Genomic DNA, 18,089 nt, shown 5'->3' with positions numbered 1-18,089 from the left:
GCATTTCTGTCTGAGTGTGTGTGTGTCTGTGTGTAAGTGTGAGAGTGTGTTAGGATGTTTGTGAGAGTGCAGGTGTGTGAGTGGGAGTGAGTGAGTGAATGTGTATATGAGTGGGTGACTGTGTGTGTGCATGTGTGTGCCTGACAGTCTGAATATGTGGGTGTTTCTGTGTGTAGGTGTGTGAGTGTGTGTGTGACATTGTGTGAGTGTGTGTGTGACATTGTGTGAGTGTGTGTGAGTGCATATGAATCTGTGTGTGTTGGTGTGTGAAAAGGTGTGCGAGAGCTTGTTGCAGTGTGTGAGTGTGTGTGTTTGTGACATTCTGAGATTGTGTGTTGGAGTCTCTGTGTGTGTAGATGTGTGAGTGCAGCAGTGTGTGAGTGTGTAAGTGGGAATGTGTCTGTGAGTGTGTGTGGGTGTGAGTGTGTTTTTTTGAAATTCTAGTTGTGTGTGTGGGAGTGATTGTGTGTGTGTATATAAGTGTGCATTTGTGTGTGAGTGTGTGTGATTGTGTGTATGTGTGTGTGACTATATGTGTGTGTGTCTATGTGTAGGTGCGTAATTGTGTGTGAGAATGTGGGTGCTTCTGTGTGTAGGTGTGTGAATATGTGAGTGTGTTTGTGAGAGTGAAGTTGTGTGAGTGTTTGTGTGTGTGTGAGTGTGTATACGGTGTGTGATTGTGTCTGAGTTTTTGTGATTGTGTGTGAGAATGTGAGTGAAGGTGTCTGTGTGTATGTGTGTGAATGTGTGAATCAGTGTCTCAGCCTTCGTGATTTTGTGTGGGTGTGTGAGAGTGTGTGTGAGCGTTTGGGTGTAGGTGTTTCTTTTTGAGGGCCTTTGTGGTTAATATATGTGTGTGTGTGTGTGTAAGTGTGAGTGGGAGTGAGAGTGGGAGTGTGTGCACGAGTGTGTTGTGTGTGATTGTGTTTGTGGGTGAGTTTCTGAGCGTCTTTGTGTGCAGGTGTGTGTGTCTGACGGTTTTAGTGTGGGTGTGAGTGCATGTGACTCTGTGAGAGTGTGTGTGTGTAGTTGTGTGAGTGGGAGAGAGTGTGTGAATGTGTATACGATTGGGTGACTGTGTGTGAGTGTGTGTGATTGTGTGTGAGAATGTGTGTGAGTGAGTCTGTGTGTGTAGGTGTGTGATTGTGCCGAAATCTGTGTGATTGTGTGTGTTTGTGAGGGTGTGTGACAGTGTGTGTGAGTGTAGGAGTGTCTGAGTGCCTGTGTGATTTCTGTATGTGAGTGTGTGTGTTTGATGATGCGTTTGTTAGTGTGTGTGTAGGTGTGTTAGTGGGAGAGAGTGTGTATTCGACTCTGTGATTGTGTGACAGTGTTTTTGTCTGTGAGTGGGTGTGAGTGTGTCTGTGAGTGCAGGTGAGAGTGTGTGACTATTTGTGAGTGTGTGTGTGATTGCATGTGAGCCTGTGTTTGTGTGTTGTTTTGTTTGTGTGTGTAGGTGTGCGAGTGTGTTTGACAGTGTTTGAGTGAGTGTTAGTGCGTGTGTGTCTGTAAGTGTTTGTGTGAGTAGGGGTGTGAGTGTGTGTGACAGTGTGATTGTGTGTGTGAGTGCGTGTGAGTCTTTGTGTCTGTGTGTTTCTGAAGTGTGTCTATATGTGTGTAGGTGTGTGACTGTTTATGGCACTGTGTCAATGTGCGTGAGTGCTCATGTGTCTGTGTGTGTGAGTTTGTGAGAGTGTAAGTGTGATTGGGAATGAGTGTGTGAGTATGTATATGAGTGTGTCATTGTGTTTGTGTGTGTGTGAGTGTGTTTTTGTTTAGGTCTGTGTGTGACATTGTGTGAGTCTATGTGGGAGTGCATTTCTGTCTGAGTGTGTGTGTGTCTGTGTGTAAGTGTGAGAGTGTGTTAGGGTGTTTGTGAGAGTGCAGGTGTGTGAGAGGGAGTGAGTGAGTGAATGTGTATATGAGTGGGTGACTGTGTGTGTGTGCATGTGTGTTGCCTGACAGTCTGAATATGTGGGTGTTTCTGTGTGTAGGTGTGTGAGTGTGTGTGTGACATTGTGTGAGTGTGTGTGAGTGCATGTGAATCTGTGTGTGTTGGTGTGTGAGTAGGTGTGCGAGAGCTTGTGGCAGTGTGTGAGTGTGTGTGTTTGTGACATTCTCTGATTGTGTGTTGGTGTCTCGGTGTGTGTAGATGTGTGAGTGCAGCAGTGTGTGAGTGTGTGAGTGGGTATGTGTCTGTGAGTGTGTGTGGGTGTGAGTGTGTTACTTTTTGAAATTCTAGTTGTGTGAGTGGGAGAGATTGTGTGAGTGTGTATATAAGTGGGCGTTTGTGTGTGAGTGTGTGTGATTGTGTGTGAGTATATGTGTGTGTCTATGTGTAGGTGCGTAATTGTGTGTGTGCAAATGTGTGTGAGAATGTGGGTGCTTCTGTGTGTAGGTGTGTGAATGTGTGAGTGTGTTTGTGAGAGTGTAGTTGTGTGAGTGTTTGTGTGTGAGTGAGTGTGTATACGGGTGTGTGATTGTGTCTCTGTTTTTGTGATTGTGTGTGAGAATGTGAGTGAATGTGTCTGTGTGTATGTGTGTGAGTGTGTGAAACAGTGTCTCAGTCTTCGTGATTTTGTGTGGGTGTGTGAGAGTGTGTGTGAGCGTTTGAGTGTAGGTGTTTCTTTTTGAGGGACTTTGTGGTTAATATATGTGTGTGTGTGAGTGTGTGTGTGTGTAAGTGTGAGTGTGAGTGAGAGTGGGAGTGTGTGTACGAGTGTGTTATTGTGTGTGATTGTGTTTGTGGTTGAGTTTCTGAGCGTCTGTGTACAGGTGTGTGTGTCTGAAAGTTTTAGTGTGGGTGTGAGTGCATGTGACTGTGAGAGTGTGTGTGTGTAGTTGTGTGAGTGGGAGTGAGTGTGTGAATGTGTATACGATTGGGTGATTGTGTGTGTGTGTGATTGTGTGTGAGAATGTGTGTGAGTGAGTCTGTGTGTGTAGGTGTGTGATTGTGCCAAAATCTGTGTGATTGCATGTGTTTGTGAGTGTGTGTGACAGTGTGTGTGAGTGTAGGAGTGTCTGAGTGCCTGTGTGATTTCTGCATGTTAGTGTGTGTGTGTTTGATGATGCGTTTGTTTGTGTGTGTGTAGGTGTGTTAGTGGGAGAGAGTGTGTATACGAATCTGTGATTGTGTGTGAGTGTTTTTGTCTGAGTGGGTGTGAGTGTGTCTGTGTGTGCAGGTGAGTGTGTGTGACTATTTGTGAGTGTGTTTGTGATTGCATGTGAGCCTGTGTTTGTGTGTTGGTTTGTTTGTGTGTGTAGGTGTGCGAGTGTGTTTGACAGTGTTTCAGTGTTAGTGCGTGTGTGTCTGTAAGTGTTTGTGTGAGTAGGTGTGTGAGTGTGTGTGTGAATGCGTGTGAGTCTGTGTGTCTGTGTGTTTGTGGGAGTGTCTACATGTGTGTAGGTGTGTGTCTGTTTATGGCACTGTGTCAATGTGCGTGAGTGCTCATGTGTCTGTGTGTGTGTGTGAGTTTGTGAGAGTGTAAGTGTGATTGGGAATGAGTGTGTGAGTATGTATATGAGTGTGTCATTGTGTTTGTGTGTGTGTGAGTGTGTTTTTGTTTAGGTCTGTGTGTGACATTTTGTGAGTCTATGTGGGAGTGCATTTCTGTCTGAGTGTGTGTGTCTGTGAGTAACGGTGAGAGTGTGTTAGGGTGTTTGTGAGAGTGCAGGTGTGTGAGTGGGAGTGAGTGAGTGAATGTGTATATGAGTGGGTGACTGTGTGTGTGTGCATGTTTGTGCCTGACAGTCTGAATATGTGGGTGTTTCTGTGTGTAGGTGTGTGAGTGTGTGTGTGACATTGTGTGAGTGTGTGTGTGAGTGCAAGTGAATCTGTGTGTGTTGGCGTGTGAGTAGGTGAGCGAGAGCTTGTGGCAGTTTGTGAGAGTGTGTGTTTGAGACATTCTGAGCATGTGTGTTGGTGTCTCTGTGTGTGTAGATGTGTGAGTGCAGCAGTGTGTGAGTGTGTGAGTGGGAATGTGTCTGTGAGTGTGTGTGGGTGTGAGTGTGTTTCTTTGTGAAATTCTAGTTGTGTGAGTGGGAGTGATTGTGTGAGTGTGTATATAAGTGTGCGATTGTGTGTGAGTGTGTGTGATGGTGTGTGTGCCTATATGTGTGTGTGTCTATGTGTAGGTGCGTAATTGTGTGTGTGCAAATGTGTGTGATAATGTGGGTGCTTCTGTGTGTAGGTGTGTGAATGTGTGAGTGTTTGTGAGAGTGTAGTTGTGTGAGTGTTTGTGTGTGTGTGAGTGTGTATACGGGTGTGTGATTGTGTCTGAGTTTTTGTGATTGTGTGTGAGAATGTGAGTGAATGTGTCTGTGTGTATGTGTGTGAGTGTGTGAAACAGTGTCTCAGTCTTCGTGATTTTGTGTGGGTGTGTGAGAGTGTGTGTGAGCGTTTGAGTGTAGGTGTTTCTTTTTGAGGGCCTTTGTGGTTAATATATGTGTGTGTGTGAGTGTGTGTGTGTGTAAGTGTGAGTGGGAGTGAGAGTGGGAGTGTGTGTACGAGTGTGTTATTGTGTGTGATTGTGTTTGTGGGTTTGTTTCTGAGCGTCTTTGTGTGCAGGTGTGTGTGTCTGACGGTTTTAGTGTGGGTGTGAGTGCATGTGACTCTGTGAGAGTGTGTGTGTGTAGTTGTGTGAGTGGGAGTGAGTGTGTGAATGTGTATACGAATGGGTGATTGTGTGTGTGTGATTGTGTGTGAGAATGTGTGTGAGTGAGTCTGTGTGTGTAGGTGTGTGTTTGTGCCGAAATCTGTGTGATTGCGTGTGTTTGTGAGTGTGTGTGACAGTGTGTGTGAGTGTAGGAGTGTCTGAGTGCCTGTGTGATTTCTGTATGTGAGTGTGTGTGTGTTTGATGATGCGTTTGTTAGTGTGTGAGTAGGTGTGTTAGAGGGAGAGAGTGTGTATACGAGTGTGTGATTGTGTGTGAGTGATTTTGTCTGTGAGTGGGTGTGAGTGTGTCTGTGAGTGCAGGTGAGAGTGTGTGACTATTTGTGAGTGTGTGTGTGATTGCATGTGAGCCTGTGTTTGTGTGTTGTTTTGTTTGTGTGTGTAGGTGTGTGAGTGTGTTTGACAGTGTTTGAGTGAGTGTTAGTGCGTGTGTGTCTGTAAGTGTTTGTGTGAGTAGGTGTGTGACAGTGTGATTGTGTGTGTGAGTGCGTGTGAGTCTGTGTGTCTGTGTGTTTGTGATGTGTGTCTATATGTGTGTAGGTGTGTGACTCTTTATGGCACTGTGTCAATGTGCGTGAGTGCTCATGTGTCTGTGTGTGTGTGAGTTTGTGAGTGTGTAGGTGTGATTGGGAATGAGTGTGTGAGTGTGTATATGAGTGTGTCATTGTGTTTGTGTGTGTGTGTGAGTGTGTTTTTGTTTAGGTGTGTGTGTGACATTGTGTGAGTCTATGTGGGAGTGCATTTCTGTCTGAGTGTGTGTGTGTCTGTGTGTAAGTGTGAGAGTGTGTTAGGGTGTTTGTGAGAGTGCAGGTGTGTGAGTGGGAGTGAGTGAGTGAATGCGTATATGAGTGGGTGACTGTGTGTGTGCATGTGTGTGCCTGACAGTCTGAATATGTGGGTGTTTCTGTGTGTAGGTGTGTGAGTGAGTGTGTGATATTGTGTGAGTGTGTGTGTGACAATGTGTGAGTGTGTGTGAGAGCATATGAATTTGTGTGTGTTGGTGTGTGAAAAGGTGTGCGAGAGCTTGTGACAGTGTGTGAGTGTGTGTGTTTGTGACATTCTGAGATTGTGTGTTGGTTTCTCTGTGTGTGTAGATGTGTGAGTGCAGCAGTGTGTGAGTGTGTGAGTGGGAATGTGTCTGTGAGTGTGTGTGGGTGTGAGTGTGTTTTTTTTGAAATTCTATTTGTGTGTGTGGGAGTGATTGTGTGTGTGTATATAAGTGTGTGTTTGTGTGTGAGTGTGTGAAACAGTGTCTCAGTCTTCGTGATTTTGTGTGGGTGTGTGAGAGTGTGTGTGAGCGTTTGGGTGTAGGTGTTTCTTTTTGAGGGCCTTTGTGGTTAATATATGTGTGTGTGAGTGTGTGTGTGTGTAAGTGTGAGTGGGAGTGAGAGTGGGAGTGTGTGCACGAGTGTGTTGTGTGTGATTGTGTTTGTGGGTGAGTTTCTGAGCGTCTTTGTGTGCAGGTGTGTTTCTGACGGTTTTAGTGTGGGTGTGAGTGCATGTGACTCTGTGAGAGTGTGTGTGTGTAGTTGTGTGAGTGGGAGTGAGTGTGTGAATGTGTATACGATTGGGTGACTGTGTGTGAGTGTGTGTGATTGTGTGTGAGAATGTGTGTGAGTGAGTCTGTGTGTGTAGGTGTGTGATTGTGCCGAAATCTGTGTGATTGCGTGTGTTTGTGAGTGTGTGTGACAGTGTGTGTGAGTGTAGGAGTGTCTGAGTGCCTGTGTGATTTCTGTATGTGAGTGTGTGTGTGTTTGATGATGCGTTTTTTTTTGTGTGTGTAGGTGTGTTAGTGGGAGAGTGTGTGTATACGAGTGTGTGATTGTGTGTGAGTGTTTATGTCTGTGAGTGGGTGTGAGTGTGTCTGTGTGTGCAGGTGTGAGTGTGTCAGTATTTGTGAGTGTGTTTGTGATTGCATGTGAGCCTGTGTTTGTATGTTGGTTTGTTTGTGTGTGTAGGTGTGCGAGTGTGTTTGACAGTGTTTAAGGGTGAGTGCGTGTGTGTCTGTAAGTGTTTGTGTGAGTAGGTGAGTGAGTGTGTGTGACCGGGTGATTGTGTGTGTGAATGAGTGTGAGTCTGTGTGTCTGTGTGTTTGTGGGTGTGTCTACATGTGTGTAGGTGTGTGACTGTTTATGGCACTGTGTCAATGCGCGTGAGTGCTCATGTGTCTGTGTGTGTGTGTGTGAGTTGGTGAGAGTGTCAGTGTGATTGGTAATGAGTGTGTGAGTATGTATATGAGTGTGTCATTGTGTTTGTGTGTGTGTGAGTGTGTTTTTGTTTAGGTCTGTGTGTGACATTGTGTGAGTCTATGTGGGAGTGCATTTCTGTCTGAGTGTGTGTGTGTCTGTGTGTAAGTGTGAGAGTGTGTTAGGGTGTTTGTGAGAGTGCAGGTGTGTGAATGGGAGTGAGTGAGTGAATGTGTATATGAGTGGGTGACTGTGTGTGTGTGCATGTTTGTGCCTGACAGTCTGAATATGTGGGTGTTTCTGTGTGTAGGTGTGTGAGTGTGTGTGTGACATTGTGTGAGTGTGTGTGTGAGTGCAAGTGAATCTGTGTGTGTTGGTGTGTGAGTAGGTGTGCGAGAGCTTGTGGCAGTGTGTGAGAGTGTGTGTTTGAGACATTCTGAGCATGTGTGTTGGTGTCTCTGTGTGTGTAGATGTGTGAGTGCAGCAGTGTGTGAGTGTGTGAGTGGGAATGTGTCTGTGAGTGTGTGTGGGTGTGAGTGTGTTTCCTTGTGAAATTCTAGTTGTGTGAGTGGGAGTGATTGTGTGAGTGTGTATATAAGTGTGCGATTGTGTGTGAGTGTGTGTGATTGTGTGTGTGCCTATATGTGTGTGTGTCTATGTGTAGGTGCGTAATTGTGTGTGTGCAAAAGTGTGTGATAATGTGGGTGCTTCTGTGTGTAGGTGTGTGAATGTGTGAGTGTTTGTGAGAGTGTAGTTGTGTGAGTGTTTGTGTGTGTGTGAGTGTGTATACGGGTGTGTGATTGTGTCTGAGTTTTTGTGATTGTGTGTGAGAATGTGAGTGAATGTGTCTGTGTGTATGTGTGTGAGTGTGTGGAACAGTGTCTCAGTCTTCGTGATTTTGTGTGGGTGTGTGAGAGTGTGTGTGAGCGTTTGAGTGTAGGTGTTTCTTTTTGAGGGCCTTTGTGGTTAATATATGTGTGTGTGTGAGTGCGTGTGTGTGTAAGTGTGAGTGGGAGTGAGAGTGGGAGTGTGTGTACGAGTGTGTTATTGTGTGTGATTGTGTTTGTGGGTTTGTTTCTGAGCGTCTTTGTGTGCAGGTGTGTGTGTCTGACGGTTTTAGTGTGGGTGTGAGTGCATGTGACTCTGTGAGAGTGTGTGTGTGTAGTTGTGTGAGTGGGAGTGAGTGTGTGAATGTGTATACGAATGGGTGATTGTGTGTGTGTGATTGTGTGTGAGAATGTGTGTGAGTGAGTCTGTGTGTGTAGGTGTGTGTTTGTGCCGAAATCTGTGTGATTGCGTGTGTTTGTGAGTGTGTGTGAGTGTAGGAGTGTCTGAGTGCCTGTGTGATTTCTGTATGTGAGTGTGTGTGTGTTTGATGATGCGTTTGTTACTGTGTGTGTAGGTGTGTTAGTGGGAGAGAGTGTGTATACAAGTGTGTGATTGTGTGTGAGTGATTTTGTCTGTGAGTGGGTGTGAGTGTGTCTGTGAGTGCAGGTGAGAGTGTGTGACTATTTGTGAGTGTGTGTGTGATTGCATGTGAGCCTGTGTTTGTGTGTTGTTTTGTTTGTGTGTGTAGGTGTGCGAGTGTGTTTGACAGTGTTTCAGTGTTAGTGCGTGTGTGTCTGTAAGTGTTTGTGTGAGTAGGTGTGTGAGTGTGTGGGACCGGGTTATTGTGTGTTTGAATGCGTGTGAGTCTGTGTGTCTGTGTGTTTGTGAAGTGTGTCTATATGTGTGTAGGTGTGTGACTGTTTATAGCACTGTGTCAATGTGCGTGAGTGCTCATGTGTCTGTGTGTGTGTGAGTTTGTGAGTGTGTAGGTGTGATTGGGAATGAGTGTGTGAGTGTGTATATGAGTGTGTCATTGTGTTTGTGTGTGTGTGTGTGAGTGTGTTTTTGTTTAGGTGTGTGTGTGACATTGTGTGAGTCTATGTGGGAGTGCATTTCTGTCTGAGTGTGTGTGTGTCTGTGTGTAAGTGTGAGAGTGTGTTAGGGTGTTTGTGAGAGTGCAGGTGTGTGAGTGGGAGTGAGTGAGTGAATGTGTATATGAGTGGGTGACTGTGTGTGTGCATGTGTGTGCCTGACAGTCTGAATATGTGGGTGTTTCTGTGTGTAGGTGTGTGAGTGAGTGTGTGACATTGTGTGAGTGTGTGTGTGACAATGTGTGAGTGTGTGTGAGTGCATATGAATCTGTGTGTGTTGGTGTGTGAAAAGGTGTGCGAGAGCTTGTGACAGTGTGTGAGTGTGTGTGTTTGTGACATTCTGAGATTGTGTGTTGGTGTCTCTGTGTGTGTAGATGTGTGAGTGCAGCAGTGTGTGAGTGTGTGAGTGGGAATGTGTCTGTGAGTGTGTGTGGGTGTGAGTGTGTTTTTTTTGAAATTCTAGTTGTGTGTGTGGGAGTGATTGTGTGTGTGTATATAAGTGTGTGTTTGTGTGTGAGTGTGTGAAACAGTGTCTCAGTCTTCGTGATTTTGTGTGGGTGTGTGAGAGTGTGTGTGAGCGTTTGGGTGTAGGTGTTTCTTTTTGAGGGCCTTTGTGGTTAATATATGTGTGTGTGAGTGTGTGTGTGTGTAAGTGTGAGTGGGAGTGAGAGTGGGAGTGTGTGCACGAGTGTGTTGTGTGTGATTGTGTTTGTGGGTGAGTTTCTGAGCGTCTTTGTGTGCAGGTGTGTTTCTGACGGTTTTAGTGTGGGTGTGAGTGCATGTGACTCTGTGAGAGTGTGTGTGTGTAGTTGTGTGAGTGGGAGTGAGTGTGTGAATGTGTATATGATTGGGTGACTGTGTGTGAGTGTGTGTGATTGTGTGTGAGAATGTGTGTGAGTGAGTCTGTGTGTGTAGGTGTGTGATTGTGCCGAAATCTGTGTGATTGCGTGTGTTTGTGAGTGTGTGTGAGTGTAGGAGTGTCTGAGTGCCTGTGTGATTTCTGTATGTGAGTGTGTGTGTGTTTGATGATGCGTTTTTTTTTGTGTGTGTAGGTGTGTTAGTGGGAGAGTGTGTGTATACGAGTGTGTGATTGTGTGTGAGTGTTTATGTCTGTGAGTGGGTGTGAGTGTGTCTGTGTGTGCAGGTGTGAGTGTGTCAGTATTTGTGAGTGTGTTTGTGATTGCATGTGAGCCTGTGTTTGTATGTTGGTTTGTTTGTGTGTGTAGGTGTGCGAGTGTGTTTGACAGTGTTTAAGGGTGAGTGCGTGTGTGTCTGTAAGTGTTTGTGTGAGTAGGTGAGTGAGTGTGTGTGACCGGGTGATTGTGTGTGTGAATGAGTGTGAGTCTGTGTGTCTGTGTGTTTGTGGGTGTGTCTACATGTGTGTAGGTGTGTGACTGTTTATGGCACTGTGTCAATGCGCGTGAGTGCTCATGTGTCTGTGTGTGTGTGTGTGAGTTGGTGAGAGTGTCAGTGTGATTGGTAATGAGTGTGTGAGTATGTATATGAGTGTGTCATTGTGTTTGTGTGTGTGTGAGTGTGTTTTTGTTTAGGTCTGTGTGTGACATTGTGTGAGTCTATGTGGGAGTGCATTTCTGTCTGAGTGTGTGTGTGTCTGTGAGTAACGGTGAGAGTGTGTTAGGGTGTTTGTGAGAGTGCAGGTGTGTGAGTGGGAGTGAGTGAGTGAATGTGTATATGAGTGGGTGACTGTGTGTGTGTGCATGTTTGTGCCTGACAGTCTGAATATGTGGGTGTTTCTGTGTGTAGATGTGTGAGTGTGTGTGTGACATTGTGTGAGTGTGTGTGTGAGTGCAAGTGAATCTGTGTGTGTTGGTGTGTGAGTAGGTGAGCGAGAGCTTGTGGCAGTGTGTGAGAGTGTGTGTTTGAGACATTCTGAGCATGTGTGTTGGTGTCTCTGTGTGTGTAGATGTGTGAGTGCAGCAGTGTGTGAGTGTGTGAGTGGGAATGTGTCTGTGAGTGTGTGTGGGTGTGAGTGTGTTTCTTTGTGAAATTCTAGTTGTGTGAGTGGGAGTGATTGTGTGAGTGTGTATATAAGTGTGCGATTGTGTGTGAGTGTGTGTGATGGTGTGTGTGCCTATATGTGTGTGTGTCTATGTGTAGGTGCGTAATTGTGTGTGTGCAAATGTGTGTGATAATGTGGGTGCTTCTGTGTGTAGGTGTGTGAATGTGTGAGTGTTTGTGAGAGTGTAGTTGTGTGAGTGTTTGTGTGTGTGTGAGTGTGTATACGGGTGTGTGATTGTGTCTGAGTTTTTGTGATTGTGTGTGAGAATGTGAGTGAATGTGTCTGTGTGTATGTGTGTGAGTGTGTGAAACAGTGTCTCAGTCTTCGTGATTTTGTGTGGGTGTGTGAGAGTGTGTGTGAGCGTTTGAGTGTAGGTGTTTCTTTTTGAGGGCCTTTGTGGTTAATATATGTGTGTGTGTGAGTGTGTGTGTGTGTAAGTGTGAGTGGGAGTGAGAGTGGGAGTGTGTGTACGAGTGTGTTATTGTGTGTGATTGTGTTTGTGGGTTTGTTTCTGAGCGTCTTTGTGTGCAGGTGTGTGTGTCTGACGGTTTTAGTGTGGGTGTGAGTGCATGTGACTCTGTGAGAGTGTGTGTGTGTAGTTGTGTGAGTGGGAGTGAGTGTGTGAATGTGTATACGAATGGGTGATTGTGTGTGTGTGATTGTGTGTGAGAATGTGTGTGAGTGAGTCTGTGTGTGTAGGTGTGTGTTTGTGCCGAAATCTGTGTGATTGCGTGTGTTTGTGAGTGTGTGTGACAGTGTGTGTGAGTGTAGGAGTGTCTGAGTGCCTGTGTGATTTCTGTATGTGAGTGTGTGTGTGTTTGATGATGCGTTTGTTAGTGTGTGAGTAGGTGTGTTAGAGGGAGAGAGTGTGTATACGAGTGTGTGATTGTGTGTGAGTGATTTTGTCTGTGAGTGGGTGTGAGTGTGTCTGTGAGTGCAGGTGAGAGTGTGTGACTATTTGTGAGTGTGTGTGTGATTGCATGTGAGCCTGTGTTTGTGTGTTGTTTTGTTTGTGTGTGTAGGTGTGCGAGTGTGTTTGACAGTGTTTGAGTGAGTGTTAGTGCGTGTGTGTCTGTAAGTGTTTGTGTGAGTAGGTGTGTGACAGTGTGATTGTGTGTGTGAGTGCGTGTGAGTCTGTGTGTCTGTGTGTTTGTGATGTGTGTCTATATGTGTGTAGGTGTGTGACTCTTTATGGCACTGTGTCAATGTGCGTGAGTGCTCATGTGTCTGTGTGTGTGTGAGTTTGTGAGTGTGTAGGTGTGATTGGGAATGAGTGTGTGAGTGTGTATATGAGTGTGTCATTGTGTTTGTGTGTGTGTGTGAGTGTGTTTTTGTTTAGGTGTGTGTGTGACATTGTGTGTCTATGTGGGAGTGCATTTCTGTCTGAGTGTGTGTGTGTCTGTGTGTAAGTGTGAGAGTGTGTTAGGGTGTTTGTGAGAGTGCAGGTGTGTGAGTGGGAGTGAGTGAGTGAATGCGTATATGAGTGGGTGACTGTGTGTGTGCATGTGTGTGCCTGACAGTCTGAATATGTGGGTGTTTCTGTGTGTAGGTGTGTGAGTGAGTGTGTGATATTGTGTGAGTGTGTGTGTGACAATGTGTGAGTGTGTGTGAGAGCATATGAATCTGTGTGTGTTGGTGTGTGAAAAGGTGTGCGAGAGCTTGTGACAGTGTGTGAGTGTGTGTGTTTGTGACATTCTGAGATTGTGTGTTGGTTTCTCTGTGTGTTTAGATGTGTGAGTGCAGCAGTGTGTGAGTGTGTGAGTGGGAATGTGTCTGTGAGTGTGTGTGGGTGTGAGTGTGCTTTTTTTGAAATTCTAGTTGTGTGTGTGGGAGTGATTGTGTGTGTGTATATAAGTGTGCGTTTGTGTGTGAGTGTGTGTGATTGTGTGTATGTGTGTGTGACTATATGTGTGTGTGTCTATGTGTAGGTGCGTAATTGTGTGTGAGAATGTGGGTGCTTCTGTGTGTAGGTGTGTGAATGTGTGAGTGTGTTTGTGAGAGTGAAGTTGTGTGAGTGTTTGTGTGTGTGAGAGTGTGTATACGGTGTGTGATTGTGTCTGAGTTTTTGTGATTGTGTGTGAGAATGTGAGTGAAGGTGTCTGTGTGTATGTGTGTGAATGTGTGAAACAGTGTCTCAGTCTTCGTGATTTTGTGTGGGTGTGTGAGAGTGTGTGTGAGCGTTTGGGTGTAGGTGTTTCTTTTTGAGGGCCTTTGTGGTTAATATATGTGTGTGTGTGTGTGTAAGTGTGAGTGGGAGTGAGAGTGGGAGTGTGTGCACGAGTGTGTTGTGTGTGATTGTGTTTGTGGGTGAGTTTCTGAGCGTCTTTGTGTGCAGGTGTGTGTGTCTGACGGTTTTAGTGTGGGTGTGAGTGCATGTGACTCTGTGAGAGTGTGTGTGTGTAGTTGTGTGAGTGGGAGAGAGTGTGTGAATGTGTATACGATTGGGTGACTGTGTGTGAGTGTGTGTGATTGTGTGTGAGAATGTGTGTGAGTGAGTCTGTGTGTGTAGGTGTGTGATTGTGCCGAAATCTGTGTGATTGTGTGTGTTTGTGAGGGTGTGTGACAGTGTGTGTGAGTGTAGGAGTGTCTGAGTGCCTGTGTGATTTCTGTATGTGAGTGTGTGTGTTTGATGATGCGTTTGTTAGTGTGTGTGTAGGTGTGTTAGTGGGAGAGAGTGTGTATTCGACTCTGTGATTGTGTGTCAGTGTTTTTGTCTGTGAGTGGGTGTGAGTGTGTCTGTGAGTGCAGGTGAGAGTGTGTGACTATTTGTGAGTGTGTGTGTGATTGCATGTGAGCCTGTGTTTGTGTGTTGTTTTGTTTGTGTGTGTAGGTGTGCGAGTGTGTTTGACAGTGTTTGAGTGAGTGTTAGTGCGTGTGTGTCTGTGTTTGTTTGAGTAGGTGTGTGAGTGTGTGTGACAGTGTGATTGTGTGTGTGAGTGCGTGTGAGTCTGTGTGTCTGTGTGTTTGTGATGTGTGTCTATATGTGTGTAGGTGTGTGACTCTTTATGGCACTGTGTCAATGTGCGTGAGTGCTCATGTGTCTGTGTGTGTGTGAGTTTGTGAGTGTGTAGGTGTGATTGGGAATGAGTGTGTGAGTGTGTATATGAGTGTGTCATTGTGTTTGTGTGTGTGTGTGAGTGTGTTTTTGTTTAGGTGTGTGTGTGACATTGTGTGAGTCTATGTGGGAGTGCATTTCTGTCTGAGTGTGTGTGTGTCTGTGTGTAAGTGTGAGAGTGTGTTAGGGTGTTTGTGAGAGTGCAGGTGTGTGAGTGGGAGTGAGTGAGTGAATGCGTATATGAGTGGGTGACTGTGTGTGTGCATGTGTGTGCCTGACAGTCTGAATATGTGGGTGTTTCTGTGTGTAGGTGTGTGAGTGAGTGTGTGACATTGTGTGAGTGTGTGTGTGACAATGTGTGAGTGTGTGTGAGTGCATATGAATCTGTGTGTGTTGGTGTGTGAAAAGGTGTGCGAGAGCTTGTGACAGTGTGTGAGTGTGTGTGTTTGTGACATTCTGAGATTGTGTGTTGGTGTCTCTGTGTGTGTAGATGTGTGAGTGCAGCAGTGTGTGAGTGTGTGAGTGGGAATGTGTCTGTGAGTGTGTGTGGGTGTGAGTGTGTTTTTTTTGAAATTCTAGTTGTGTGTGTGGGAGTGATTGTGTGTGTGTATATAAGTGTGCGTTTGTGTGTGAGTGTGTGTGATTGTGTGTATGTGTGTGTGACTATATGTGTGTGTGTCTATGTGTAGGTGCGTAATTGTGTGTGAGAATGTGGGTGCTTCTGTGTGTAGGTGTGTGAATGTGTGAGTGTGTTTGTGAGAGTGAAGTTGTGTGAGTGTTTGTGTGTGTGTGAGTGTGTATACGGTGTGTGATTGTGTCTGAGTTTTTGTGATTGTGTGTGAGAATGTGAGTGAAGGTGTCTGTGTGTATGTGTGTGAATGTGTGAAACAGTGTCTCAGTTTTCGTGATTTTGTGTGGGTGTGTGAGAGTGTGTGTGAGCGTTTGGGTGTAGGTGTTTCTTTTTGAGGGCCTTTGTGGTTATTATATGTGTGTGTGTGAAAGTGTGTGTGTAAGTGTGAGTGGGAGTGAGAGTGGGAGTGTGTGTACGAGTGTGTTATTGTGTGTGATTGTGTTTGTGGGTGAGTGTCTGAGCGTCTGTGTGCAGGTGTGTGTGTCTGACGGTTTTAGTGTGGGTGTGAGTGCATGTGACTCTGTGAGAGTGTGTGTGTGTAGTTGTGTGAGTGGGAGTGAGTGTGTGAATGTGTATACGATTGGGTGACTGTGTGTGAGTGTGTGTGATTGTGTGTGAGAATGTGTGTGTGTGAGTCTGTGTGTGTAGGTGTGTGATTGTGCCGAACCCTGTGTGATTGTGTGTGTTTGTGAGGGTGTGGGACAGTGTGTGTGAGTGTAGGAGTGTCTGAGTGCCTGTGTGATTTCTGTATGTGAGTGTGTGTGTGTTTGATGATGCGTTTGTTTGTGTGTGTGTAGGTGTGTTAGTGGGAGTGAGTGTGAATACGAGTGTGTGATTGTGTGTGAGTGTTTTTGTCTGTGACTGGCTGTGAGTGTGTCTGTGAGTGCAGGTGAGAGTGCGTGACTATTTGTGAGTGTGTGTGTGATTGCATGTGAGCCTGTGTATATGTGTTGGTTTGTTTGTGTGTGTAGGTGTGCGAGTGTGTTTGACAGTGTTTCAGTGTTAGTGCGTGTGTGTCTGTAAGTGTTTGTGTGAGTAGGTGTGTGAGTGTGTGTGACCGGTTGATTGTGTGTGTGAATGCGTGTGAGTCTGTGTGTCTGTGTGTTTGTGGGTGTGTCTACATGTGTGTAGGTGTGTGACTGTTTATGGCACTGTGTCAATGTGCGTGAGTGCTCATGTGTCTGTGTGTGTGTGTGAGATTGTGAGAGTGTAGGTGTGATTGGGAATGAGTGTGTGTGTATATGAGTGTGTCATTGTGTTTGTGTGTGTGTGAGTGTGTTTTTGTTTAGGTGTGTGTGTGACATTGTGTGAGTCTATGTGGGAGTGCATTTCTCTCTGAGTGTGTGTGTGTCTGTGTGTAAGTGTGAGAGTGTGTTAGGGTGTTTGTGAGAGTGCAGGGGTGTGAGTGGGATTGAGTGAGTGTATGTGTATATGAGTGGGTGACTGTGTGTTTGCATGTGTGCTGCCTGACAGTCTGAATATGTGGGTGTATCTGTGTGTAGGTGTGTGAGTGTGTGTGTGACATTGTGTGAGTGTGTGTGAGTGCATGTGAATCTGTGTGTGTTTGTGTGTGAGTAGTTGTGCGAGAGCTTGTGGCAGTGTGTGAGTGTGTGTGTTTGTGACATTCTGTGATTGTGTGTTGGTGTCTCTGTGTGTGTAGATGTGTGAGTGCAGCAGTGTGTGAGTGTGTTTGTGGGAATGTGTCTGTGAGTGTGTGTGGGTGTGAGTGTGTTTTTTTTGAAATTCTAGTTGTGTGTGTGGGAGTGATTGTGTGTGTGTATATAAGTGTGTGTTTGTGTGTGAGTGTGTGTGATTGTGTGTATGTGTGTGTGACTATATGTGTGTGTGTCTATGTGTAGGTGCGTAATTGTGTGTGAGAATGTGGGTGCTTCTGTGTGTAGGTGTGTGAATGTGTGAGTGTGTTTGTGAGAGTGAAGTTGTGTGAGTGTTTGTGTGTGTGTGAGTGTGTATACGGTGTGTGATTGTGTCTGAGTTTTTGTGATTGTGTGTGAGAATGTGAGTGAAGGTGTCTGTGTGTATGTGTGTGAATGTGTGAAACAGTGTCTCAGTCTTCGTGATTTTGTGTGGGTGTGTGAGAGTGTGTGTGAGCGTTTGGGTGTAGGTGTTTCTTTTTGAGGGCCTTTGTGGTTAATATATGTGTGTGTGTGAGTGTGTGTGTGTGTAAGTGTGAGTGGGAGTGAGAGTGGGAGTGTGTGCACGAGTGTGTTGTGTGTGATTGTGTTTGTGGGTGAGTTTCTGAGCGTCTTTGTGTGCAGGTGTGTTTCTGACGGTTTTAGTGTGGGTGTGAGTGCATGTGACTCTGTGAGAGTGTGTGTGTGTAGTTGTGTGAGTGGGAGTGAGTGTGTGAATGTGTATACGATTGGGTGACTGTGTGTGAGTGTGTGTGATTGTGTGTGAGAATGTGTGTGAGTGAGTCTGTGTGTGTAGGTGTGTGATTGTGCCGAAATCTGTGTGATTGCGTGTGTTTGTGAGTGTGTGTGACAGTGTGTGTGAGTGTAGGAGTGTCTGAGTGCCTGTGTGATTTCTGTATGTGAGTGTGTGTGTGTTTGATGATGCGTTTTTTTTTGTGTGTGTAGGTGTGTTAGTGGGAGAGTGTGTGTATACGAGTGTGTGATTGTGTGTGAGTGTTTATGTCTGTGAGTGGGTGTGAGTGTGTCTGTGTGTGCAGGTGTGAGTGTGTCAGTATTTGTGAGTGTGTTTGTGATTGCATGTGAGCCTGTGTTTGTATGTTGGTTTGTTTGTGTGTGTAGGTGTGCGATTGTGTTTGACAGTGTTTAAGGGTGAGTGCGTGTGTGTCTGTAAGTGTTTGTGTGAGTAGGTGAGTGAGTGTGTGTGACCGGGTGATTGTGTGTGTGAATGAGTGTGAGTCTGTGTGTCTGTGTGTTTGTGGGTGTGTCTACATGTGTGTAGGTGTGTGACTGTTTATGGCACTGTGTCAATGCGCGTGAGTGCTCATGTGTCTGTGTGTGTGTGTGAGTTGGTGAGAGTGTCAGTGTGATTGGTAATGAGTGTGTGAGTATGTATATGAGTGTGTCATTGTGTTTGTGTGTGTGTGAGTGTGTTTTTGTTTAGGTCTGTGTGTGACATTGTGTGAGTCTATGTGGGAGTGCATTTCTGTCTGAGTGTGTGTGTGTCTGTGAGTAACGGTGAGAGTGTGTTAGGGTGTTTGTGAGAGTGCAGGTGTGTGAGTGGGAGTGAGTGAGTGAATGTGTATATGAGTGGGTGACTGTGTGTGTGTGCATGTGTGTGCCTGACAGTCTGAATATGTGGGTGTTTCTGTGTGTATGTGTGTGAGTGTGTGTGTGACATTGTGTGAGTGTGTGTGTGAGTGCATGTGAATCTGTGTGTGTTGGTGTGTGAGTAGGTGTGCGAGACTTGTGGCAGTGTGTGAGTGTGTGTGTTTGTGACATTCTGTGAATGTGGGTTGGTGTCTCTCTGTGTGTAGATGAGTGAGTGCAGCAGTGTGTGAGTGTGTGAGTGCGAATGAGTCTGTGAGTGTGTGTGGGTGTGAGTGTGTTTCTTAGTGAAATTTCAGTTGTGTGAGTTGGAGTGATTGTGTGTGTATATAAGTGTGCGATAGTGTG

This window comes from Manis pentadactyla, chromosome 6, assembly GCF_030020395.1.
Source record: "Manis pentadactyla isolate mManPen7 chromosome 6, mManPen7.hap1, whole genome shotgun sequence".
Classification (NCBI taxonomy): domain Eukaryota; kingdom Metazoa; phylum Chordata; class Mammalia; order Pholidota; family Manidae; genus Manis; species Manis pentadactyla.
Note: the sequence above shows the minus strand (reverse complement) of the source record.